Here is a 27,334-nt window from a genome sequence, read left to right as displayed (position 1 = left end):
GCTGAAAAAGAGTTTATTTGAATTGGGACCAAGCAAGACCTGGTGGGCAACTGTCTGAACTTTGAAAGTGGTAAAGGTTTGGTGGTTAGAACTGTATTGAAGTGGGAGACTAGTAGGAGTCTTTGTGCTTGCCTCTAGGTAATGCGCCTGAAACGGCAGCATAAGTGAATGCTTGCAGTTCATCAGAAATCAGGAAAAGCTGAGGAAAAAATAAAAAGATGTTTCTGATAGTGTGATGTATGCTGAGGTATTTTTCTGTAAACATTCAGTACTGTGGCTTGCATTCACCATATCCTGATCTGCTTCTACTTGCCTGGAATGCACCACTCCCTTTAAACCTTTCCTGGAGTAAGCCATTGTCTCTTCACCCTGGAATTCAAGTGAAGAGGCTTAAATTGCTACTGGCTGTACAAAAAAAGCCCATGCCTGAAGATAGAAGAGGGAAGGTTTTAGAGATTGAAGATGTCTGAAATTAGTAGGGAATGTGGATGTGAAATGTCTGAAATTAGTAGGGAATGCAGCTGTAGAATGAACACTGTGAGCATATGGAGGATCTAGGACAAATGGGCTAAGAAGTCTGTGTGAAGTAATAGGTTTGGCTGCCTGTACCAAGAAGGCTGTAGAGGAGATGGGTTTCTGAATATTGGATTCTTGAAATAAGCTGGGAGGGTAGAAACAGAAACTGTATTGTGGGATTCTTAATTTGTAGTTCTCATCATATAATAAATACATACCTAATTTCCAAGAGATTGTAAGTAATTTGTGTTATCAGGGAACCTTAATCTCTGCCTATCACCTGGGCCCACCCTAACAAACCACACTCCAACACATGAACGTCAGTTATGCACATTATTAATTGGAAGACAAAAGATTTTGGCCTCATCAGCTGCAACAGTTTTATATATGGGACTATGGCACACTTGCTAAGGCAATTTATTTCATGCTTCTTCCCGCTTAGCTTTCAGTACATTCTGGGCAAAGAGTACAATGGGTTTTTAAGGTTACATTTTTGTAGGGTTGGGATATGTTTATGAACTGCACTTTCTCTAAACGTAGAGCTTCAATGGGGAAGAAATGGCTGTCTCCTTCACGAAAGAAAATGACTGAGCCTCTGTGTTGCCTCTCCATTGTAAAATGAAGTCATTTTTCTCACTTCACTATCCCCATGTCCCTTAGACTTCCAATGGAAAAAAAAAAATAATGTGGCAAACCAGTGAGTTTATCATCCTTTCAAAAATCTTACCTACTACAGTCTGCTTGTGATTCTTAAAAGTTTCACCTTTATAAATACATCCATTTGTTGGCTTAGAACTGCAGTTGTACGGCCATATTCAGCATAGGCCATAGAGCATATCCACAGCTTTGGCACTTCATTCCCTGTCCTTAAGTCTTTTTTTTTGAATTTCATCCATAGAAATCTTAACAAGGACACTGCTCTCTCACTTCCTTTATACTCATGCCATCTTTGATGCAACTACTGAGAGCTTCAGTTTAAAATCTGTGATGATATTACCGAGTCCTTCTGATGCATTGCATAAAATCTTGTCCTTGGGCAAGGCTAGCTTTTTAATCCCTTTCTATAATCTCACGAGTACTATTTTTCCTACCTTTGACAGGTGCTGTTATCCAATATGGTATTTTTGTTTTAAAAAACTATGCAGAAAATAGTCCTTTGGAGATAACAAGGTAACATTTCTCAGGGAGTTTTGAGCTGTTTGTTTTAGTGACATGCACGATGATGGTGTGATGTTCCAGCACCTGTTTTCTAATTGCTGTTTTGTGTGTGGTTTTAAACATGCACAGTCTACAAAACTCATAGATTATTTGTAAAGAGGAATGGCATGAAGTTAGGTATTCTTGCACTGCTTCAGGAGTAAAAAATTTTAGATGTATTACAGCTAGATCTAAACTTTTTCTCTTTTATGACTTAGTATCATCCAAGAGTGATGAACATATTTGAAATTCAAAGTACTGTAATACTGCAACTTGATAGTTAACCTTTAGAAATTTGAAGTGATTTATTTTGAAGATGCCTCAAAGAAAGAAAAACTTTAGAACAATAAGATTCTCTTCAAGTGATCTGATTACTTACGTAACAAGAAGTTGGACGATGTGAAGGATGGTTTGTCATTGCAGTACTTCGCAAAACAAAGTCAGTGGTTAATATTGAGAACTCTTGAAGTTGGAGCTGAAGAATTAATAGGGTGAGTTATGTGTAGACTGTAAAGCTTATCTTATCTTTTGTGGTAAATTCTTTTCCATCTCCTTGTTCAACAGTTAGTGGCAGGCTTTATACAGATTCACTGCAGAACAAAGAGGTGGTTTAACAAGTTTAGTTTTACAATATTGTATAAGACGTAACTGAAATAAGTAGACATGTGAAAGAGTTGGGAGTATATGCTGATCTGGTAAGGAAAGTTGCAAAAACAAGTACTGGAAGTTTATGTGCTCAAGTACATAGCTGGAATGGTGATATTTTTTTCTTGTTGTTGCTGGTTTTTGCATGGTGCTCTGGACAATCGAGTAAAACACAACAGCTGAAAGCTGCTGATTCTTCAGTGGCTGCCAAGAGTTAACAGGACTGTATTTGGAAAAATCACTCTCTCCCTAATGAGGAAATAACAGTGCCTCATACCAAAAAAAGAGCATTGTTGTAACTACTACAACTGGTGGCGAACAAAGAATCAGTTATTTGCCTGAAGCATTATGGCACATCAGCAAGAACCAAGAGTGGGTGTCTGTGGAGCTGATACTCAAAGCCTCAATTAGTAAGGACTTTACCCACATTGATAATAATTGCTATTAATAACTGGTACTGTAATGAACTTGGAAAAGTACTTTACATATTAACTAATCCTTAGGGCTATTTTGTAAAGCAGGCAGGTAACAGTCAGGAGAATTTGGATTCTGAAAGTGGTGTGATTATGCATCCTGTGAAGCTCAGGTGCTCAGAGTTAAATACCAGTGGTCTGATTTTCATCAGTAGTGAGGTTCAGCTGCTCTTGTTTCAGTTACATGGATGGTATATGCATTTATTGGGAAGATCAGGCTGAGCTCCTACCTTGGGATAACTTCAAAATCAGAAGCAACTTGTGACATACTTTGCTTCAACCAGTTGTCAGAAATTATGCACACCACCAGTAGCAATAAATCCTGTTTTTCTTGTTAGATGTTCTGTTACTCAATGTTTAGGCTGGTGCAGTTGTTAAAATAGAGTAAAAAATACTTTATTCAGTAAATTCTTAAATCTACAGCAAGGAGTTAACCCAGAAGATTATTCTCAGCTACCAGTGTATCATTATTTTTTCCTGTCCGGCCTGTTTATTCCTACTGATTTCTGCAAGCTGATGTATATAATCTGTCTTAAGGGTGTGCTGCGTGTGGACGTGAGTAGTTGAGCACGAAGAGACCTTTTACTCCAAATGAACCGGAATCATACAAAGCACGTAATAGAACTTGGAGCGTCTCATAACACGGATTGGCAACTGTTGTGCTGGCACATTTGTTGTTTGTAAAAAGCATACTTTTTATGCAGTTCTGTTTTTGTTGGATGTGCTGATTATAGTACAGTACTTGCAAGATAGGTTTGTATTTGACAGTGGAAAAATGGTGACTTCAAGATTCTTTCTAATACCCTTTTGCGGATCTGGTGTTACTTTATCATGCTTGACATGTATTCTCTCTTCTGCCCCCCTTACCCCCCCCCCTTTTTTTTTTCTCTCCTTTTCAAGCCTGGAAGTTTTGAGGTCCTTCAACAGACAAAACAGTTACTTTTTAACCACTTAAAATGTTATTGTTGGCACTGTTTCTGTTTTTATTACCACCGGCGCCCCAATCCTTGTATTGCTTAGAGATACATTGTTACGTCCGGCCACCAGCCCTGCTGCGGCGGTGAAACCCTGCCGCTCCCGGGCCAGGTGAGATGGCCGAGGGTGTCGTGCATCACCTCACGGCCGTGCCTTACCGCCTGTGTCACTGGCATTGCGCTAGGCCGTGCCGATCGGTGCCTGTGGGCAGGACGTGAAATCACAGCTAGGTCTCCGCAGCGAAGGCGGCCGGTGTTCTCTGTGCTGCGGGGGGGCTGCCCCGCGGCCCCCGCCCTACCCCGCAGTCCTCAGAGCCGGGCCGCTCCTGCGGGGGGAGCCCAGCGGTTCGCGTTGGTAGAACAAGGCGGGTAGTTTCTGGCCAACAGGCGGTACCCGCGCACTCGCGCAGCTGGCCGAGACACAACTATTTGCCCTTATTCACTGGGGGGAAGGGCGGGTTTTCCGCCCGTTCCCGACGGGCGGCCGGGAGGCGGAGGCGGTGCGGAGTGCCCGCACAAGTGGGGGCACGGCGCAGCGTCCCCGATAGGGCCCCGCCGCTTCCTTGGCGAGGAGACTGCCTTGGCGTTCCCCAGCCGCGCAGCTGCGTGGCCCGGAGGCCGTTTGATCCCGGCTGCCTGGCGATACCGGCCGTCTTAACTGTTCTTAGCGACGGTGATCGGTCCTGCTCTCACCGGTGGCGCGGGGGCTTCCTTGGGCGGCGGAAGGCTGTACCTGCACCGCAGGCGCCTCAGGCCGCCCTCCCGCCAGGGGAGCCGCTGGGGCCGGGGCGCTTCCCCGCCGCGGACAGGCTGCCTAGGCGGGAGTCGTCCGCGGTCCCTCGCCCGGCGGGGAGGCTCGGGAGCGGGGAGGGGGACAGACGGCGCCCCGAGGCTCTCCCGTGGACGGGCTGGCCGGGACGCGGAACTGGCTGCCGCCTTGGCCTATCGCAGCCGCAGGAAGCTGACGGGCGCCGCCAATGGGCGGCTCAGCTTCCCCCTCTCTGCCTTGCGATTGGCCGAAGCGCCAAGCGGGGGCGTGTCCGGGAGGGCGGGCTAGATGCCCGGGAGCCAACGGGGAAGGGCTGGGGGGGTGGTCCCGCGTGAGTGCTGCGCGCCCGTCCCAGTGAGCGTCGGTTCCTGGTGGAGCGGCGCGTGCCAATGGGCAGGCGGGGGGGGCGGGAGGGACGAGCCGGACCGTCGAGTTACCGGAGGAGAGAGGCGGCGGCGGCGGGATAAAGCCGGCGGGGGATGCTGGCGGCGCGAGTCGGTCACCGGCTGCTACCAGAGTCGCTCTGAAGGCCACCGTAGCCGCGCCGAGGCGGCGGCGCCCCGGGCTGCGGTGGGAGGCAGCGCTTCTACCGGCGGGATAGGTGAGGCGGCGGCGGGGCTGGGACCCGGTCGTGGCTGGGGGGGGGAGGAGGGGGCCGCCTGCTCCGACGGAAACGGGGCTCACGGGCGGGGGGGGGTGGTGGGGTGTTGCGTCGCGAGCGGCCCCCGCCGCTGGCCCGGTCCCCGGCCCGCGCCGCTTTGTTTACGGCGGGGAGGTGAGGCGAGGGCAGCGTGGGGCCGGGCGGCGCGGAGAGGTCGGGGTCGGCAATACTGGCGTGCGCTTGGCGCCTCCCGGCCGCCTCCCCACCGGGCTGGGGCTCTGGCCCTCCTACTCCGGGGCGACGGCACCTCCCCCGGCCCCCTCCGCGCCCCGCGCCCAGTCCCCTCCTGCCCTCCCTCTTCCGCCCCTAACTCCGGCCCGGCCCCGCCCGCGCGGCGCGGCGCGTGTCCGGCCTTCCCCTCCGGCGCGGCCGGCGGCCCCGGGAGCCCCCGGGGTGGGCGCGGCTCTCGCACGGCCCCCGCGGGCCGAGCGGAAAGCAGCCGCCGCCGGGCTCCTCCCGCCCCACGCCCGCACCCGTCCGACTGGGGCCGGGCGGCCGCCGGCCTGTGGCGCTCGGCGGCCACCACCGCCGCGGGGGATGGCGGGGCTGGGCGTGCTCCGGGCCGCCCGGGAATGGCGGGACGGAGCGGGGAGGGTGGCACGGAGCCGGGCTTTGTTCCCGGCCCCGCCCCGCCGCCGCCGCCGGGGGGGGGTGCCCGGGGGCTGCGCGGGAGCGGCGGAGCCCCGGCGGAGCAACGGGCGTCCGGGCCGCGGGCGGGAGGGGCGGGCAGCGGCGGTGCCGTTGCCTCCCGCCCCCCGCCCGCCGCCCGCGCTCGCCCGCCCGGCGTGAAACTTAGTTTATAACGCGGAGCGTCAGCCGTGGCTGCCGTGTGCGCCCTGCGCCGCGTGTGTGGCGCCTCGCTGAAGGAGGCGCTTTAAGGTGCTGCCGGGACCAGGCTTGGTCCGAACAGCACCTTAAAGATTGTGTTTTGTAGTCTCACATAAACGTTAGCGATGTGCCTGCAAGTATTGTAGGGGCTCGATTACTTCCCTTCTTCCCCCTGCTTTCTTTCACATATGTTCACTTCCAGTATTCTGGTTATGTGATGATTTTTGACTGTAACTACACTCGGCTGCTTAGTGAACAACTCGGTCTGTCTTAACCAGAAATCATTGGTCCGGCAATCAGGATAGCTCCCGGTAAAGCGTCCTAAGGAATCAGATGGAAAACATCAAACAACACCAAACAAACCCAAAGTGTTTTGGTGGTCGCTCATACGGAATGAGTTGCAAACACAGTTTGCCATTAGAGTTTTAAGGAATAGTGGGACAGTCTGGAGATGAGGTAGCAAGAGTGTAATGTGGACTTCCCTCAGAATTACAAATCTGAAATGTGCCTTAGGAAAGAGATATACTAAAGCAGAAAGCCAGTTCTTTACTCTTACATACGCTGCACGTTTCCCAAGCTCAGACTTCATGTAATGAGGTACGACTTAGATGGTAAGCCACCTTCATGTAGATGCAGACTAGAAAGAGTATGGTATTTGTAAGTTACTGAGGTAGTAGGCGAAGAGTCGCTCATGTGGGCAGGAACGAGCAATATGAAGCATGCAGAGTACTGTGATAAAGAAGGTGATTTGCTTATTGTGGGTTGAGCAAAGAGTGAAATTAACTGTAGTTACTTAAGAAGTATTTCCTCAATGTTTGCCTCCTCGGTAGGCTGTTTCAGTTGCTCTGCTTCTGTGTTGTTACTGTCATGCTGAGGATGCCTGCCGAATACTTCAGAATCTGTGGAAGATTGTTGAGCAAGCACTGGGAAACCACACACCGATTTATATCTGGTGCCATTATCGCAGGAAGGAAACAAACCCCTCGGTAAAAATTGTGTTGCAGGTTTAGTCAGTCAAGTATTTAAAGATGCGACATTCTCTCTTGTCAAAAGCTTCCTTTATCTGTGGTTTGTACAGGACCATAGTGGTACTTGATGGCAGTTGTTGTCAGTAGATGACTGACTTCCCTGGGCGAATTGCTGCTGTGAATGGCTCCTTATTTATATTCCAAAATGGATTTGGTTAAAGCCTGTGCTGACTTCTCTTTGGAAGTGGTTTCCTTGGAGCAGAGCAGTGGTATGTTGCTTTGGGATGTAAAAAACTGTTGCTGAACTTCATTTCAAAAGAAAAGTTGTTTAATTCTTCTGTGGGGTTAGTTAAGGTAAAGTAAGGTTGAAATACCCCACTAATTCTATTTCTGTTTGGCTGGCCTAGGTGAGCCAAAGCATGGTGATAGCTGGCTCTCATGTAAGAGCATAGTACCTTTGAGGAGGGAAGTTGGAGGTTTGTAGGGCTGTAAGGCAAAAAGTAGAACTTTTCAATTTTCCATCTCCAGTGTTGTCCTGCTAGGCCTCAACAGCTGAAGAGTGGTCTTCGCTTTTTTTTACTCCCACTGTGAGTGTCCTTTTAATTTTGCAGGCTAAAATTAATTGGTATGCTGAAAACGTTTGCTGGTACAATTGGGAACATGCTGTCTGTATTTACTTTTTACAGTATTTAAGATTATAATTACACCCCCTACCCCCCCAGTGGTTATGTGGTCTGGTGATGCCCACTTCATTATCGCACAAAGGACTAAATGGCTTTTTTTTTTTTTTCCTGAGTTCCTTAAGAGACTTGTAGGCAAACTTTACACTTCAGTGGACTTGCATAATATGGAACATAGATATATAATATGCTCCTTCTGGCTTAGAGGGCCATGAGCTTTTAGCAATTTTCGTGTATCTTTAAGCCTTAGCTTAACAGAAACCATAGGTATCACATGCAAATAATAATGTGAAAGGAAGGTGGTATTTGCACGCATGGGTTATGTGAGTTACTGTGAAAAAAAATGAGGATAATAGTTCAGGGTTTGTGACCCCATAACTGTAGTTACTGGTGTGTCTTACCTTACCAGTAGGAAATGCAGTGTAGCTTATACATCAGCGGGAGGGCGGCTGGCCTAGTGCACAGCCTAGCTGTGGTTTACCGCTTTGTACTGCTTCTGCATGCTTGAACAGCTTTGAACTTTTATGACTTTTGCATCTGTAATAATCCTCCCAGGAATGACTATAGACTGGAGAAGAAGTGTTGCAGTGTTAGAAGGTTTTAGGATTCAGCATTATTCTTGTCCGGTCTCGCTCCAAATCCCAGTGAACTCCAGTAATAGATGTTAGGCACACTGACTCAGCTGGGGTTGCTTCTGCCTTTTTTTAATTGATTAAACCAGCAGTTGTTCTTTCTAGCATTTAGCTCACATATCCTCAGTGTTTGACAGTTAGTTCTCTGAGTATCTGTGTACTGCAATATAGCTTTGCCTCTTCCAAGACTTTTGTTGTCCTTTTTTCCCTCCCCTCCCTCAAATCTTTTATAATCCCTAATTCCCTCTGACATGAGCGCCTCCCAGGAAGAATGACAGAATACATTCTTGGATAGCAGGTGTCCAATACTGGCATTGGAAGGTATCAGAAAGGAATATGTTCTCTCAAGCTACTTGAACAACAGTGTCTGTTCTTGACATGGCTTCAGTTTTGAGAAACTTTTGTGTTTATCCCCAGTTTTTCCTAGTGATTTATGTTTGCATGCAAAAATGGAAGGAGAACATATTTTTTTTAAAAATGAGCTTCTAAAATTGAGTTTGAGGTTCTCTGAAATGTCTAAATATTTGTTCTGATACAATGGGCTAGTGCCCAGAAGCTGTTACGGTAAGTTTTGGGATTTTAATGATTTGTTCTTTATGTGGGGTGTTCTTGCCCTTGTCAATGTGAGCAACGTGAATTGTTCTTTGCAGTTAGTGATGATAGGCAGGGATGATCTGCATGGAGCTAGCACAGATCTCCACACAGAAGTACCTTTCTTACACTTGACAGACCACCTGCCAAAGCAGTGCTGCTGGAGCAGTGGAAGTGAACTGTGCTTTTTCAGAGCTGGGGCTGGGTTAGTCTAAAATAGCTGGCTTTTCAGCAGAATCTGTAGCAGGAGACTTGGGACTATTGACATGCACACTTCAGTGGTACTGCTGGTTACTTTGGAGTTAGTGTGGTGACCTATTTTCTTCTTTCTCCCTGTTTTCCAGAAAATGGGAGGAGACTCCTGCTTGGATGTTTTTATCTCCTCTTTTCTTCTTTGATTTTTAAATGAAGTTGCATGAGATTATGATAATAATATAACAAGTTTTGTGTGTTTTGCCATCTAACTATTGGAAGACTGCTTTGGAATAAAGTACCTGTGAATATTTGTAATTTTTGGCTTGCAGTTTATGTCAGTGGCAGTTGCCAACATTATTAAACACCAGTTCTTCCTTTGTAAGTTTATTTCACTTACCTTCAGTGTATTTCTAGAGACTAATAATATAATTTTGCTAAACTAGACTTTCTCTTGTTGAGATGTTTTCTGTTCACCTGATCATCCTAAAGTCCCATCATTGCCTTCTTTCATGTATGAAGTAGTCTTTGTAGCATGCATTGGCCAGACTTGTATGAAGTATTCCAGAGAAGGTTCTGCTGGGACATCATGGAGGTCCTCTAATGCTCTGATGGAAATAACTTGCTGGTAAAACTTAGGATCCTGTTTTCTTTCCTCAGTCCTCTCAAGGTTTCTCTGCTTTGTCTTCATAAGCTGCAACTTGTAACAAAAATATTACTACTCAGGTATGTCATGTTAAATGGGAGGGGAAGCTATAGGTTAAATACAGCATTGAGAAGTATCACTGTTGCCAACAGTCCTTGGCCTGCCATAGTTTGGGCCATGGTGGGAGTGATGTTAGTCATGCTTGTGCAGAAAGTATTCAGGGAGATCAAAGATGCCCATAGCAATGTGTGAATAAGCAAGGGAGAAGAAGGAAAGAAAAATCTGGTACCTTTTTTAGAGGCAAGAATGCTGAAAAGATCCTTGTGAGAGTATGGGTAAGACCTGCTTGTTTAGCCTTTCACAGAAGACTTAACTGCTGTTCACCTTTCACTACTTGTTTTTTGTAGTAGTTTCAAAGACAACAATTGCGTGGGTTTTGCCAGCCCTGTGCAGTTAAGTTTGTTTATTTGTAATAACTGAATATAATGTTTGATATGTTTATAAAATAAGAGCTGGAGAGAGCGCTGAAAACTACAAATAGGGATAGTTTGTTGTACTTGGTCCAAAATGCAAGGCTGTAGTAATTTAATGTGGGAGACTGCTAAAAGAGAATAAAAGAAACATAATTAATTTAGAAAAAACCCAACACACACACACACACACACAAAGAGAACAATATCTATACCGTAAGTCTCGAGAACGTTATGATAAAACCAGGTCTCAGGAATTCACATTTGAAGTTGATATTACTAAGACTGACTTTATTTCTCCAGTGACATTTTCTGGTTTTGTCTTCATTTTTGTCTTCATTTTTGCATAATGAAGCAGCAGCATCTTTTGTAAACACTGTGCTCTAAAGGGGGACTTGGAGTTAATAAGTAGACCTGGACAAATACTGATTCTCCGTAGAGCAGCTAGCATGAAAGATTGGTTGAGGTGTTCCTAGGCATTTTCTATCAGTTTTGCATAAGAATAGTAATTAACCAACACCACTTCTGTTCTTGTGCTAAATCAGAAAGAAACTGTTAGGATTGTGTCTGTGGCAGCTGAATGTTTTGACATTGACAGAATTTTCATAATCTTAAATCAAACTAATCTAACCTGCTGGTAATGCCGATCATGTTAAAAAAAGATCGTTGTAAGCAAAAATGGAAAGACTTCTGCCTCTGTAGACATCATCCAAAAAAGATGTCCAAAAAGCTGAAGAACTTACTGTCTGGTGCACTGACTGCTGACTGGCCTGTTTATTCTCTGGGGTAGGGAGATGAGTAGTGGCTGGTCCCATGATGGCTGGTGCTGTTGCAGTGACTCAGGGAGCTGCTGGATACCCTGGCTCATAAAGAGAAAGGAGTTGGGAATGAGTGCTCTTAATCTTGGGAGGAGTAGCAGTAAGGGTAGCATTCACTCGGATACAGCAAACCTGTTTCTCTGTTTCCTATAGACAGAGATCATTGAGATCTTGCCCCATTTGCTCTGTTCCTTCAGTTTAGACTTCACCTCTGCCTCCCCATTTCAACCTCCTTGGTGGCAAATGTTGCATAAAAACTGGAGGTCAGAGATGTTTCTTCAGATGCAGTTGATACATATGTTTGTGTGTGTATGTGTATACATATATATATTTATATTTTTACATGTACCTACCTGCAGAATTAAGAGGTGAATGGAATAGCTGGTACAGGTGAGAGGTGGTAGACAGCAAGCATGGGAACAGGAAAAAAGGTAGATACAAGCACAGCATGAATAGAACAAGCTTTTAGGGGAGGAATTTGGGAGTCTTTACCTATCATTGTACACATCTTTTTAACTTAACACTTTTGGACCTTTGCTGTCCTAGGGAAAAAGATGAACCTGATGTAAAAATTAAGAACGTTTATCTTACTGTACATCATGATCAACTTCTGTTGTAGTCTGTTATTGAAAATCTGAAAGCAAGCCATCAGAAAGGCACAGACTGTACTTGTATTTCTTTTTTTTTTTGGGGGGGGGGGGGCGGGGAGAGGATTGTGTGCAGCTGATTTGATCCAATATGAAGCCCATCCTTGTATCTCCTGGGAGGATATCTAAAGAAGGTACTGCATAGTGTGTTCCATGTTATGCTGTAGTGCTAGTTGTTGTTCTCTTGACTTGTGGTTTTAAAATAAGAATAAATAGTTCTATTTTCAAGTATTTCCTAGCCCCTATAATTTTGGAGTAGCTTTTATTGCCTGCTCCCTTAAAACTGTATCTAGTATATAAAACTCTTGCCTATCATTATATAGTTGAAAGGCATGAAATCTTTATGTGACTCTAGTTGGTGATGCAGGTGTTCTAAGTTTAAGAATTGGCATATATGTTAGTGACAGAAGTCCTCAAAAGATATTTTTAATTTAGCAGATGGCTGTTTGAAAACTGGTATGCATTTGTTATGAGAAGAATAGGATGCACAGGAGAGAAAATATCAGTAGAGCTTTTGTGAATGTTTTTGCCTAGAAACAAGAAGAATATGTCAACTACTTTTCTGTTTATCTTATTGTCGTACTGAAGAATGCAGACTGGCCTCATTTAGGCTTCTGTTAAAGTGAAACAGCAAGTTCATGTCTCAGCCTGTGTAAATATAGACTCTATGGACTCTTCAGGCTGAATGTTGTTTAAGAAAAAAGAATGGGTAGAGGTGGTCTGCAAGTACAACAAAGTTCTCATTCTGATTGTTGTCTTTCAAAAGCAGTTAGCACTACTGCCTTTTATATAGTATTTGTATCAGATTTCCAGAGGCCAAAAAATATTGTTATATTGGGATGTATCGGTTTAAGGATGTTTTTCTGCAGCTGCTTCAGTAGATGAGAAATCTGCTAACTGTTACACTTCAACATTGTCTGGTCAGCGTATCTGAAGAACTACTAGCATTTTATGTGTAGGACCTGAGTTTGACCTCTGTTGAAGTTGCTCTGAGGGAAGGGAGTGGGGAAAACAGCTTCCTACTTTGTTCAAGGGAATAAAGTGGGGGTTTTTTTTGTGGTTTGGTTTTTATTATTATTTTTTCATTTAAATCCATACAGACTTTGGTATTGAATGTGCGTAAAGTTCATGTTGGTTCCTCCTCATGGTAATAATAACTAAAGAAAAAAAAATTATTGCCATGTATTTTTCTTTGTACAGGCACTGGTCAGTGATTTGATGGTTTCTGGCACTTTTAAAGAAAGATTATTTTTAGCTTTAACAGTCTGTTAATGGAGGAAAGGTAGTACATAAGCTGTTGACTTTCCATTCAGCAGTTCCAAGCGCTTGAACTCTGCTAGATGTTGATCTCCAAAAGTTTATTGAATAAATAAGGATTGTTAGTTTTGGTTTGAGATGCTTTCAAAAGTAGGCAATTGCTGAAAACCGTTTGAATGTGTGATATAAACTTCTGTTCTTCAGATTTAATTTCATGCTTGTAGGCTGATTTTTAGTTTAGTCTGTGCTTGTAATTTATTCTGTAAAAAACAGAAAAAAGGAGTTTAGTTACTAGAGCCATTTGGCATTTTTAGCATTTCTCCCATTGTTGCTATAGCGGTGGTGGTGCAGAGGATCAGAATTTGAGGCTTCTTGCCTAGTCTGCACGCTCATGGAAGTTCTGACTTTTCCTGTCGCTGAAACTTTGTTAATGTAATGGTGAACGATGGTGTTTAGATCAATGTCTGTGAGAGCTTTAGTAGGAGCTGCTGCAAATGCTGTAGATGCACTGTTTTGTTGTTCAAGTAGCAGTGCATCTGAGGAAGAAGGTGGTTGTTGGTTATGTTCTGCCATTTTCCCTCCCCAGTGCATATGAAATGAGAAGGAACAAGTGACGATAAATGTCTACGTGACCTAAGATTAGGCAAGCTGGAGTCTTATTAGTTACTTCCGTTGGAAATAATTTTGTGTAGTATTTAAAAGTTTGTGCTTGGCACAGACTTAGTTTTAGCTGTTTTCCTGGTGGAAGCAACATCCATTTGGGGTAGTCCTAAAATATGGATTGCTTACAACCTCTGACACTGACAGGAGAGAGATGTAATTCTTGGTCCTCTGCAGTTCACTTGCAGATTGGACGCTTTTATTTTGCAGTTGAAAAGCAGCACAGAAATACTTTCTCTCAGGTAGCCAATCCTAGCTTATAGTGGGTGTAATAGAAAATAATTAAGGTCTTTTTTGGGGGGCCCAAAATAAAATCATGGGTTCTGTGCTACAGCTGAGGGAACACTTCTCTAAATCAACACTCAGGTAAGGGTGGGAATCAGAGGGCATTAGCACCAAGGAAAGGTGTAACTGGGCCATTCTTGCATTACTCTAGTTTCTGAAGGCAGTGGGTTCCTTGGGCTGCTGCACTAGTGAAGGCAATTTTTAGTAAGAGGCTAATCTGAGAGACTTGAAAGGTCTTCTGCCTAGATGGAAATATCCACTGTGGTCTAGTAAAAACACAGACTGAGTTTTGGCATATTTCTAATACTCTGAAATTAAATTCAAAAGATAAAAAGTTATAATCAAAATTTAAAGAAGAGGGAGGTTTTATGGCACTGGCCACAAAGGAGAACGCAAATATAGATTTTTAAATTTGACTTATCATGGTCGAGTTCTTACACATTCGGCCCCAAGCTCTCCTCTGAAGTTTATCTTGCAAATCATTGTCAACTGCAAATGGAGATTGTATGGGGGTCTTTTCAGTTGAACTTTGTCAGTTTGTAAACGAAGAGCTATTTATAATTCTTAGGAAGAGAAAGTGTTGAACCAGTATAACAAATGTAGTTCTCAGGTGCGGATGTTTGTAAATATTCCAAAGTTTTGGTATGACTGGGATATTCATCCTTTTCTTCTTTTCCCATGATTCCACTTGGGTGATCTTGATCTGCTTCCTGAGTGTTATCTAAATTCCATATTGGTTACGTAGAAGCTCAACCTACCTCAGTTTCTTGCTTAGGATCTATGCATCTTCCAGTTGCAATATTTGTGTTTAATGAAGTTCTGCCCCCAGCATCCAAAAGGCTTGCTTTTTGAATTGGGGACCCTTGTTTCTCTCCTGTTTAACAGCGTTTGTGCCTCCCCATAGCTGATTGGCAGCCACTCAGCCTCACTGGTGGTGTGGATCATGGAGTGTAAAAAAGGCTGTTTCAGTAATGAGATGGTTGGTGAAACTGGGAGAGTATCACGTGACCATCATGTTAATTCATTGTGTAATTTTTTTACTTTGTGGTGTTATTGTTATGTATTTATTAAATATTAATATACCTAAAACTTTCACAAGAAGCAAAAGAACCAAATTGTTTCCAAAATTATTCTGTTAAGGCAAAACGTGCCAAACTTTGGTAGAGAAAGGAGGTATATTTGGCTATCAGCAACTTGGAAAGCTTCATTCCCCTTTTTTATTCTTTAATCTTCAGATACTCTCAAATGCTTTTTTTTTTTTCCCCCTTTCGGGTACATTTCTGGTAAAGGCACTAATATCACTTATTCAAGAGGAAAGCAAGCAGTAAGCTAGGCACAGTCTACCTGTGCAGGCTATAGCTGAAGAGCGCTGGGAGAACGGAGGAACTGGGCAGCCCCTGAAAAATCTTTCAGCCTGCTGGTAGCATCTCTCAGTGCTGTTTTGGAAAAATTGCTCAATTGATATGTAACAGGAAAATCTTATATGGTCAGTATGTTGTATAATAAATCTGGGTAATATTTACAATCTTTTGGGTTTGTTTTTTTTCTTTTCTTGCACCCCTTGTTTGAGGAGTGATCTAAGTCATGAGCCTTGGGCTGAAGTGTGGCTTTAACTTGTCCTGTGGCCTGATATGTCTCCCCATTGTATGGGCTCTTACTCCATCTGCCATCGCTTTGGGGAGGGGACAAGGGGGACAGCGTCAGGGACCAGAGCTCACAAGGGGGTAGCCTGTTATGTTTAGGAGTGTTTGTGACAGCAGGTTACTTAGCCAAGCTCTATAAAATGCTGAAGGTTCAGTCCAGCCACATGTTTGAGTGACCATGGTGCCATTCCGTAAATGTTTGCCCTTAAGCTGGTTTATTAGCAATTTTTTGCTGTAATCTTTAAAATGATGTCTTAAAAACTAATATAATTCATCTTTGCCTTTATTCTACCTTTGTGAAAGCAAACACTTGGTGTATTGAAGCCTGCATAGTGTTTATAGCATGGACAACACTACTTCTAACAGTTGGTTAAAAACGTAGTGTTTATTTATTTATTCTGAAGTACCATCACATTAAGTCTTTTGGGCCAGTAATTGTAAGAAAGCCCAAATTTAGTGTGTTGTGCATATCTTCTTAAATGCAGGCACTGGCACTTCGATTTCCTGCAACACTGGGTTTAATCCCCTTTTATGAAGCTTTTGGAGTACCACCTCCTCTACACGTAGCAATGGCAAAAAGTGTGCTGTATTGGAGCATCTAATTGCTGCACAAAAGGGTAAAGCTGTCAGTCTTGCATAGCAGCCACCATTATAGCAGCTACTCTGTGAATATAATACAGCAACTTGAAAATAAATGAGAAATAAATTCTCTTTTAAATACCCCCTACCCCCAAGAAAAAGTTCACCTGATAGAAGTTATATATGCTGCTACTTTGAGAGGTTTGAGTTCGGTTGGATTTTTAGCTGCATTTCCCAATTCAGGATGTGAAGGGAGCTCTGAATTTTTTTAGGTATAAAAACGTAGGAGTAGCAGCGGTGTCCTTTGAATTTTTTTTTTAAACCTTATTATAGCTAATCTCTTGTACTTTGAACTTTATTATGTAGTTTTGTCGTGTTCTGTTTCTTAGCTTTTCATAAGTCTTTCATAGGGATGAACCCTAAACACCGAACCTCCACCTGTGTGATACCTTTGACTTCAGATCTGATAAAGTATAGTTACATTTTAACTTCAAATTGTAAGCTGCAGTTAGGAAATGAAGCCCAATGAACCTCCCTCTAGCGATATGCTGTCACTGTAAGCTTCATTTACATCCGTTGGACGCTTTTGACCCTACTGCTACTTTACTGTTACCTTTTTTGCCTGTAGTCAGACTTCATCTGATCACATTGATTCTGTAGGATACCTTAGGTTATGTTCAAGTAAAACTCTAGTTATTCTTGAAATTCTGGGCAGCAGCTGCAATTTTAAGTTTATCATTGCTTCAGTACATACCACTAAAAACTTGAATACCTCAAATGAGTTTTCCTGTGCCTCCCACCCTCCAGGCTCTTCCCAAACATTCTGCCAGCTGAAATGAAATGTCAGTATCTTGTCCTAAAGCTTGGACAGTCAAGTTAGTTTTCAATTTAACTTTATTTGCACCATTAAGTGGCTGGCCTATTAGGTGTAGTGTGTTGAGGCCGGTGGGGGGAGATGTAATTGGCATGGTGAAGAATGAAGATATGTATGTTTGTATGTGTTTGCTCTGGATACAGTGAGAAGGGAAGCTTCTGAACAGAATGGACTATGTATCTGTGAATGTATGTTTTGCGTTAGAAAGTGAGCTAAAATGTCAGCATATGCCAAGGTGGATTTCTGTCTGGGCATTTCAGTTTGATAGAGAGCAATATGGCATGATTTTGATTTGTGAAAGTGCTGTTCACAGTTAGTGTAATAGGGGAGGAGTTAAAGGACAGCCGACCCACTTGCTACTAAACTGGAGTAAATTTAAGGTTTTGCATGAGTTGATTTAAACAACTTTTTTTTTTCTGAAAAAGAAAAGAAAGAAGGCCATATTTGCTGCTGCACAGAAAATGTTTGCTTGCCCTAATTGTCTAAAGAGGAAAAAGTCATGCTGATTTAATGCATTGTACTGTCAAATGCACAAACTACAGAAAGCTGCTAACATTTTTATTAGAGTTGCAATTTAGCAGGTGAAATTCAGAGTTAGAATTTTATCTGTCTTTAAATGCTTCTGTTTCTAACTGGTCAAGTCTTTAAAAAGCTTGACTTGCTTTTTCAAGGACTTACATAAATTCAAAACATACTACATATAAATATCAGCTTGCTTCCTATTTGCAAAAGCTTACCTAATTTTCCTGCTTGTCTCTTTCTTTTACATCTTAAAAATTTCAGGATGTGGCTTTTTCCTTTTAGATTGCACTTACTATGGTGGGTGTCTCTTTTGTATTTTTGGAAACACTAATTAAGAAGTAGAACAAACCATACATAAAATAATTGTTGGTGATTGAATGGTTCACACATCCCTAAAGGAAACTAGTATATTCGTGTTGCATCAGAGCATTGTTAGTCATGTTGGGTGTACAGGTCTTTTTATGTACCTGCAATTTTTCAGGCGATGACTTTAAAAACATTCCCCCCCCCCCCCCCCCCCCCCCCCTCAACTTCGATGATCAGGAGCAGTGGATTGTCTGCGCGTTGAGACTTGAGTTGTTAAAAGCAGTTAAAAGTGCTTGATCTGCCTTCAGGGTAAAATTAAAAATACCGAAGTGCTTTTGCTGTAGTTTGGTGGTATAGAAGAACAAAAACAAACTGCTGCTTAGGCAAGTTGTGACAACTATGCAAGTTGCATACAAACTTCTGTTATGAAGGAATCTCTGGAAGTTCTCAAGGCTTTGTTAGGGAGAGGCAGCTGAAGTATTGTTTGTTCCTTTTTCTGACCGCATCCTCCTGCTAACCAAGCAGGGAAAAAAAAAAATCAGCACAAATCAGAAAAGAAATGAAAGGTCTAATTGGAAGAATTTGATTCAGAATGATTTGCATTTGAGAGCAATTGTATATATGATTAATAAAGTATGTTTGTAATTAAAGTACAACTAAAATTCTATATAAAGAATGGATGTACATAAAATATGCTGTGTTGGAAGCTAGATTTTATTTTTATGTCAGGTTTAGTTTTTCATGGGGGAAAAATCATTAAGAATCCTAAGGTTCTGAGCAGAACAGCAATTCTGAAGACACATGTAATTATTGTTTGTGACTTAAATGAAAAAAGAAAAATTCTAAAGCTTTTGGAGAATGTTGACATCTCCATTAAGTGTCTAAGGTTTGACTATGGTTTTTCTTATTTTCTTTCCAGCATTCTATATTTCATTTGTCTGTACTGTGTTTGGAGACCTTTCTTTAAGATTTGGCTACATGCCAGCTGACCTGTAGCTGTTTACATCTTTGGTCTACTATCACATCTCTAAGCGCGTATTGGACTTGGAGGAAAATGTCTTGATGGATCCATCCTAAGCGTGATAATGGCTCTCGTCGGTGGTTAACAATGGCTTCTAAGTGGTAAGACATTTTTCACAATTCTGTCATAAATACATTTTCATGCATCTAATTTTTCCCCTCTTTGCTTAAGTCTTTATCTATATCCTACTGTTAACACATTTGAACTACTACTTCAGATATCAATTATCTGAATAGGAGGTTGTCTGTATTGTGTAAAATCAAATAAGAACATGTGATTTTAACACGGTGTAGTAACTGTGTCCAAGAGTTGAATGTCTGAGGAAGAGGTTAACAAAAGGGCAAGCAGCCGCCTATCTTTGCATCATGTGCAGCTTGGAGGCTTCCTAATTCAGATGTGGTTCCTGTACATTTAGTAATCCTCAAACTGTACATTTAGTAATTCTCTCGTATAATTTCTGTATGTCCAATAATTCTTTCAAGTTTTCTTTCACAAACTTAAGTGCTCAATGCAAATCAGACTTCTTGGGTGCTAGTAAGAGTCCTCGTTTACGATGTGCTGGCAGGTGTCTGAGCTCTGTCCTCTTGTGGGTGAAGCTAGGTAATGCAGCTAATTAGTAAAAGCCGTCACAATTCCTTATATAGATGCTCTTTTCTTTACTGCTCTTGATGTAAGGATTTTATCAGTAGTGAATAGATCCATATTGCGGTCAAGCACCAGGGCCATTACTGTGGATAAAGCAATTATGAGTTTAAATGGATGGATCAAACTAATCCAACACCTAAACTGTCCTTCACAAATAATGTAATACACTGCTTCTCTGCAGTTGAGTCATAAAACTGATAGACTGACTGTGCTTCCTTTTGGCCTTTGAGAACAAAGAGCATGTTGGTGTCGAAGTGCAGTTGTTTCTATGGTATTTTCTATGTGGACTTGGACTTTAATATTCAAGACATTCTATATTATATATTCTATAATATTACTTCATAGAATGTGATAGAATATTATGTTCTACTGTCAATAATTATCGTTATAATATTATATATTCTGTAGTATTTTTAGCGTAGCTCTCTTTGCTTTATTGCTTTGTCCTATGTATTCTTTACAGGAGAAGTATACGATAAAATAAAATCTGAATGTATTATAAGTTCTGCCATTGGATCATCTCCAGTGTACCATATCCCTGGTTTTTGCCACTGGCTTTCATTTCTAGTTACAGAACATGCTGACTTGCTTCACTGTCTTTTGTCAGAATTTTATACCGTAATTATTTCTGTTCTGATTTATGTATTCTTTTTCTCAAAAGATAATAAATTTGTTGCTGCAGAAGTTTACCTTGAACATCCATATCTTTCTATTGCTCAAGTAAGGCAAATACGCTTTTTGGCATTAGGCTAGGAACTCCAGATCAGTCTTTCAAATGAAACAGGAAAAGAGAGGCAGAGGGTTTGAGGACATTAGTATCGTTTTTTACTGGAAGTTGTTCTCCTGTGGGTGCTTCTTATGCTTTGGACAACTCTAGTTTTATCTCACTTTAAAGGATTTTAATGACTACGTATGTTTCTACATTATTGCTAATTATGCTCAAAAGCCTATTTCTGTGTGTAAATGAAATTACTGAACAGTATTCAGAACATACATTGTAAGTGTTTTTGCAAGTGTACCACTTAAGTTTGGTTAAGTTTTTTTTCCCCAGTATAATTAAGAAAATAAAGGACCATCAAGAGGAGAAGAGGTTTTTGTTTCTTCCCCACTCCCCCTCCTTTAAGTAGTCATTTAGGATTAAAGCAGTACTTTTGCTCAGTAGCCTGCTCAGCAGTTTCATTAGCTGTGTCTGTATAAACTGTAAGATGGATATTGGGGAAATAAATGGGAACATTTAAGTTACTTTTTATTACAAAGTTTCTACTAAGATGATTTGAGTTTTATATAGCTCAGTAGGCTTCACCAACTTGTAATACGGCTCTTTGTGAGCTTTTTCCCCCCTCCTGCTTCATTTGAACATTAGTTCTCACTCCTGTCTGACTAGGGGTATTTTTCTGCTGAAGACCTTTGTAGACCGTGCTTGCCTGTAGTGACAAATGACTTGCAGAACGCCTCACACTTGATGCCTCATGTTGTTCAAATAACGTGGAGCGTATGAGACACGTCTGCAAGAAAACAGAAGGTGAAAATGTTAATAGGGGCACAGAGGAGCTGCTTAATCTGTGAAGTGGGAAAGCTGTGTGTGTCAGACTTGGAGGGGTGCGGGGGTGGAGGGTGAGCCTGTCTTGTAGGATTTCCCTTCCCCAGGATTCTGGGGATTTTTTAATGCTGCTTGTGTCTAGAAGGTCAGGGAGGGTTTTTTTGTTTTGCTTTTTGTTATTGTTCCTTTGGGTGGGGGTTGGGGGGTTTTTTTTGGTAGCAACATCCAACATTCATAAATTTCCTGTTTTCAACCTTTTGAAAAGCTTTTTCTTTTTGAACTTATTTTCTGTCATGGAGAACAGCTATGTATCTTTATCGTGAATGATAATTTTTAGTTTGATTAACATTTATTTATGACCATGTATTTGTTTTAATGCAATCTACTTGTACATTGAACATAATGTACAAGGCACTGTCAGTGGAGTTTTTAACACCTAAAATGAAATACATTTGGCCTTTAAAGGGCCTTGAACTGTTGTGGATTTCTTTTAGAAGTGTGTTTATGTATCAGCAAGAAGATGGTGGAGAAAAAAACTTGTCTTCTAACTAACTTTGGTCTTGGTTAGCTGCACAATTACAGCTCTGAAATTTATTTATAAACAGCTATCTGTATGCATATGTATCTGAAAATCTTATTTTTAACACTCTTTTCGGTCAGGCCAACTATTTTACTATTGGTCGTGGAGATGCTGCTGTTCTCCATGTGCAGCCAGCAACTGTTGGCTTGAGAAGAGTTCACTTGGAGAGGTGCTTAATTATAAAAAACCCAGCAACTTCTTTATCAAGGTGTATAGTAACTGCACAAGTTACAGTAAAGACTCTGTATTACAGTTTAAATCTGTGATATATAATGGAATGGAAACTGGAAGTCTTTAGGGAACTGGAAAATACCTATCCCTTGGTGGGTAGCTAATGGAAACACTGTGTGTCTTTATACAAAAAAAGCACTTTACTTCAAAGACCAGGAGACAGCAATAGTTTTTTTCAGAGGTTTGAGTAAGGCACAAGTGATGCAGCTACTTATGATACCTCCTACATAGCTGCAGAGCTTTCCTGTGGAAACTCTCTGAGTTCCCCTCCCTTGTGCTTCTGCCCAGCATGGCTTAACACATCCTCCCTCACTTGGCCCAGGCCACTTTCGACCTACAGCGCACAAGGCACCGCTGATCATGAAGTTCTCATCTCTGCTATGCTCCTTAGCTCCTCAGTAAGTATCTCTGGCTCAGAAACAGCTTATGAAGTGCAGCAAGGCTCACTTCTGATGCAGACAATAAAGTAAAGAAAAAAAAAAAAAAAGACCCTGATCCTTTGATTTGAGGCATACCTTGAAGGATACAAGGATTCAGGCTAAATTGTACAGCAGAATCAAGGAAGGAATAAACAGTCTTTTGCGAGAAAAGGGGCCCCTCTGTCTTTAGGGTCTCTTTGGCTAATATTCTTAATTTTAACCACATTTCATTGGTTTTTCTGTGGGAGTGATGAAAGATAATCCTAGTTTGGACAGAATGACCGTCTTGATGCCTCCATGTATTTCCATTTATAGTCTGCTGGCTTGCAACAATTGTGTTATAAGATAACCTGTGTATATTAACAATGTGTATGTAACATTCTCTTCAGAGATTTTTTTTTTTCTTTAACAAACATTAACTTGAAAAGAATGGATGTTTTTGCAAATCAGGTATTAAGAAATGTAAAGCAGTAAAGTTAACTTTGTGGTATCTTCCTTAAGGAGGAAGTAATTCCAGCCTCTGAAACTTTTTTCAAAAGGAATCCTCCTGTCTTTCACTATGACAATTAGACGTCTTTTATTATTAGTCTGTTTAAAAGTCACAACTGAGGAAAGGACAAAGGTTGTCTTTAGTCTTTCTATTCTAATCAGGTGACTGGAGCGTCAATTTTTCTGCAAATAAAGGAATCCTCACCTTCCTGGGTGATCATGTTCAGCTATGTCCTTTAATTTCAATGGCTGCATCTTTCTGCTCTTCAAAGGCAGGTTGTTTTTTTTTCCCTGTTGCTTCTTCTAGGAACAGGCTTAACTTCTCCTTCAGATAGGTGTAATCCAGCAATCACTTCCAAATCCAAATAAAGAATTTTTTCTTAAATTCTTTCAAAATACAAGCTAATCTCACATGTTTCTTCTGGTGTTAGATATTAGAATAATCCTTTTTGATCTGATAATATGTGTTAGTTAAATGTACGCTATCACTATTTTGTATTAAACTGTATTTTTCGAATTGTCATTCATGATGTGTCTTGTCTGTTTTATAGAGCCATCTTAATTTGTAGTACTTGGAAAGAACTAATATATCAAGCTGCTCTTTGAGCTTGTCTGTTGCACCAAGTCACTGTTAGAATGCCTGAGCAGTGGAACTTCTGTGAAGAAAGTACCTTTGCCTTGGTTGCAGTCTTTTTAGGAAGGTCTGTTCACCCAGCTTCTGAAGCTGCACAGTTAGTGTGCCATGTATGGTTTCTGTGTTGTGTTTTTATTTTGTGGTTGTTTTTTTTTTTTTTTTTATTTATGGTGGTCTTATTTGCTTCTCTACAATTTCATAAGCTTACTGTGATAATGTGACTGATTTTTTTCAAGCTAACCTGCATGGGTGTGCGTAAATACATAAATGTTCCAAATAAGACAAAAATGGATGGGTGGCTCAACAATTTGTTGGTTGAGATTCCTTCATCTTCCCATGTATTTGTTTATTTAGTACTTTGATGTGCTGAACGTTATTTATTCTTAGTGTGTTTAGCAACTCGGTTTTCTTATTTGCTAATAGTCCAAAATTGCTGGGTTTTCAACTTTCTTTTTTTCTCCCCTGCTTACTAGAAATACTTCTGGACCTTAATTTAGTACCTAACTTAGTCAGACCTCTGTTTCATTTCAAGTATATTGTAGCTTTCCAAATAGGAAGAGTAAATGAGATTCCATCCCAGTATCTTACACCGAAAGTTAGTATTTCCTCTCCTGTGCTCAAAGCTGTGAAACAAAAATGTTGACAAACAAACCTAAATTACATCTATTATCATTCCTTTCTAGAAATTGTAAGTGCAAATTTCCTGGCTTTTTTCCTTTTAGAACTGAATATAGTCACTTGAAATACCTCAGTTCTGTTATATGTGAACATCTGTAGCATTGAAAGGATAGCCCTGTTTTCTGTTAAAACACTAACAATGTTTTACATATGTTTATGTGCTAAAGCTACAATACTGGAGTTGCTACAAGCCCACATCAAGTTCCACTCTCTGGGAGCACCCTGTGCTGCGTCTGGTAGTGTAATGGTTGTTACTGATTTCATGTCTCTCTTTTTTTTTTTTTTTTTCTTTTTTTTCCTCCTCCTTTTTTCAGTTTTTGTTTTCTTTCTCCTTAAGACAGGAGACAATTGAATGTTAATTAAAAAAATTGTTCAATGGAGAGAATACCCATAAATGTTCTGTGTACAGAAAAACCTTTATTCTCTTTTAGGGTTACAACATTTACATTAAAGATTTGCTCTAAATTAACAGACAGATTCATCTGATGTTATTACTGTGGTAAATCATGCTCGAATCATGTACTATCTGAGAAGTTAGTTCCTTAAGTATCTTACTTTTCCACTGCCTTGAATGTACTATAATCATTATGTGTCCCTAACAGGTAAGAAAGGCATCTTGATCTGAGCAGGAGTGAATTTGATTCCCTCTAATACAGGTGCCAATCTTTCTGTCAGCCATAGATGTTGAAGACTTGGAGCTCAGCTCAGAGTACCTAGTACAACTAAATTTATTGTAAGAACTGTTAGATTGGACTGTTTTCTATTTAAACTAAATTACATAGCTCTAGCAGTAGCATTTATTCTTTCTGATTATGTTCAGATTACCAAGTGGAAATGTGTTTAAGTTACTAAGTGAAAAGAAGGGGCAAAGACATCTGTATTTTGCAGAACAATTTAAGTGCTGTTGCTTTATGCTGAAGGAAGTCTTTCATTTAGGATTTAAAGAGGAAAATACTGCCGTTTTAAAATCTTAAGTTTATACATTTCCACTAGAAAAAATTTATAATGCTTTAGAGATTATTATTTCTATCTTTGAGATAAAAGAAGGTTTAAAGTTATGTCTCAACATATCTGTAGGCAAACATACATGATACCTGACTTTTTTCTTATAATACTCTGTTAAGAAAGTAAGATACATTAGTTTTAACTGCCTGTATCCTCTAGCTAAAAGTAACCTGAAATTCCACAGACAGCATCTCGGCATCAGAAATATGTATGCAGCAACTGTTTTAGCTAACCTTGTTGCTGAACAAAGATGTAACTTAAGAAAATGAAGTTCTTACTTTTTCTATGACTAATTTTATTATTAACCTATGAATCTTGATCTCCAGTTGTACATCCTTCTTTGGCACTGTGGTTTTGTTACAAGAAAGATCACACTATGAAATTTTATGTAGGACTATATACTATATGAAACTTAAAACCACATAGCTCCTCAGCTAACATAAATCTTCTCGTACAAATATATTTCACTAAACACTCTTGTATATAGCATTTCAGAGTTTTAGTAGCACGGTCTGTATAACAGAGCACAGAGGATGTACGCCTAAACTAGAGACTTGAGCATGTCTGGCCATGCAAATGGACTTGTGAATTTACCCACTCAGGTTTTTTTTTTCTAGGTTAAGTATTAATTTCTGCTTTCTGTTTTGCAGTGTAGAACAACTTTCTGTGACCATGTTTCAGAAACTCTGTCCATTTTGCAAGGAAGGAACTGAAATAGGTTAGGGTGGATGAATGCTGTGTAAACAGAGGCCTATATTTAATCTAGATGTCCAAAAGATTTTCATTGGTAGTGGAAACTGAGCTTGTGCTGTGTACCCTGAACTCAGTAAGCTTGCTTTTTTAAAAATAATAGAAGCTGTGGAAAAGAGTCACAATGAAAAAAGGGTAATGATAGTCTCCACAGGTCAGTAACATTTTAAACATACCTTCTTTGTATAAGATTTTAAGCACTAAGCTAAGATTAGGTCAGGCTTAGTAAGGGAAGCAAGCTGAACTGCTGCTGTATGCACTTTGGGACTGGAGTGAAGGCTATTTTGAACAATAAACTATAGATTCCTTACCTGGCCATTTGACTTTTATGCTTTGGACGTGATTTTAAAATATGAGGAGATTCTTCTATAGACGTGTACTGCGGTGTAGTGCTAGAGAAAATTCTAACAGAAACAGTGATGATGGCCGTGAAAATAGCCATCAACTAAATAGCCAAAATATTGTTGTAGAAATGTATGTCGAACCGCTTATGTTCTTAAGTAACTCTGGAGATACATGTGTCTGCTTAATCTCTGGTTATCAGCTGTTGTCTGTATTCTTGCTTTTCCATAGGCAAACCTACATTAATAGTTGGCAACTCTATTCTTTTTATTTCAGTTAAGCACTTCTAAAGTTTTTAGTAAAGGTTTTCAGCTCTCAATTCCTCAGAGATTCAGTTCCATAGCAGTGTTGCCATTGCTGGTCTGACTTACTGGTACCTGTTCTACAGAACCTGTGTTTTTTAAATGCTTTTTATTATTGTTTTTTTTTTTTTGCATAGAAAATACCATCATCATGCTTTTCATTACTCACTTCGATCCTTTTATAAGGGGGGGGGGGAAATTAGCCACTTCTGTTGTTATGGTATTGTGTAATGATGTCTTCTCGGTGTTCCTGCTGGCGTGGGAATGTGTGTGATACAGAGTGTGTACCGCTTTGGGATTTGCTTTGAAAGGCAAGTTCTGATTTGAAGAAAATCTGCTGGCAGAAGAAATGAATAGGTTTGGAAGATCTTGTGTGGTACGTCAGTACTGCACAGGAAGCCCAGATCCTTATCCTGACAGGATTGTAGAAGCTGTGGGATGGACAATACCTTGATCTTCTCAGGAACTCCTAATGAGTCCAGGAAAGCATTGTATTCTTGCATGCGACTTCAAGATAAGAACAGTTGTTACCTAATACATAAACGGTAAAAATTTGGGGGCTTTTTTATTAAACAGGATCATATTTCATTCAGTCAATGCATGTAACAGTTGTGTTTTATGTTCAGCTTGTGATGGATGTATTTTACTACTATTTGTGTATTTCCCTTCTACTAATGCTACATGATTAAAGCCAAGCTATTAAAAAAAAAACAAAACACACCCCCAACTCCAGAAATCCCCAACTTTCCAAAGAAAAGGTCCCCCAACTTGCTCAAAAAAGAAAAACAAGACCCCAAAAAATGCAAACAAACCGACAAACCCCCAAAAAGCTTCCAGCAGCCCCGTATCTCGCAAATACAGCTTA

The 27,334-nt window shown here is 41.1% G+C and overlaps 1 protein-coding gene across 2 annotated transcripts in view; it reads left to right on the top strand.

Annotated features, from left to right (window-relative positions):
* Positions 1 to 27,334, top strand: part of FRYL (FRY like transcription coactivator) — a 185,837-nt gene that overhangs the window by 512 nt on the left and 157,991 nt on the right. The window contains exons 1-2 of one of the 2 annotated variants that reach the window (XM_055715549.1): positions 4,995 to 5,175; positions 18,753 to 18,955. The gene's annotated coding sequence lies outside the window, so the exon portion shown is untranslated. Of the gene's footprint in view, positions 1 to 4,994; positions 5,176 to 18,752; positions 18,956 to 27,334 lie in introns of those variants that run through there. The other variant, XM_055715557.1, reaches the window with a different exon arrangement.

The sequence above is a fragment of the Falco cherrug genome, chromosome 1, assembly GCF_023634085.1.
Source record: "Falco cherrug isolate bFalChe1 chromosome 1, bFalChe1.pri, whole genome shotgun sequence".
NCBI lineage: Eukaryota > Metazoa > Chordata > Aves > Falconiformes > Falconidae > Falco > Falco cherrug.
Note: the sequence above shows the minus strand (reverse complement) of the source record. Positions and strands in the feature narration are given on the sequence as shown.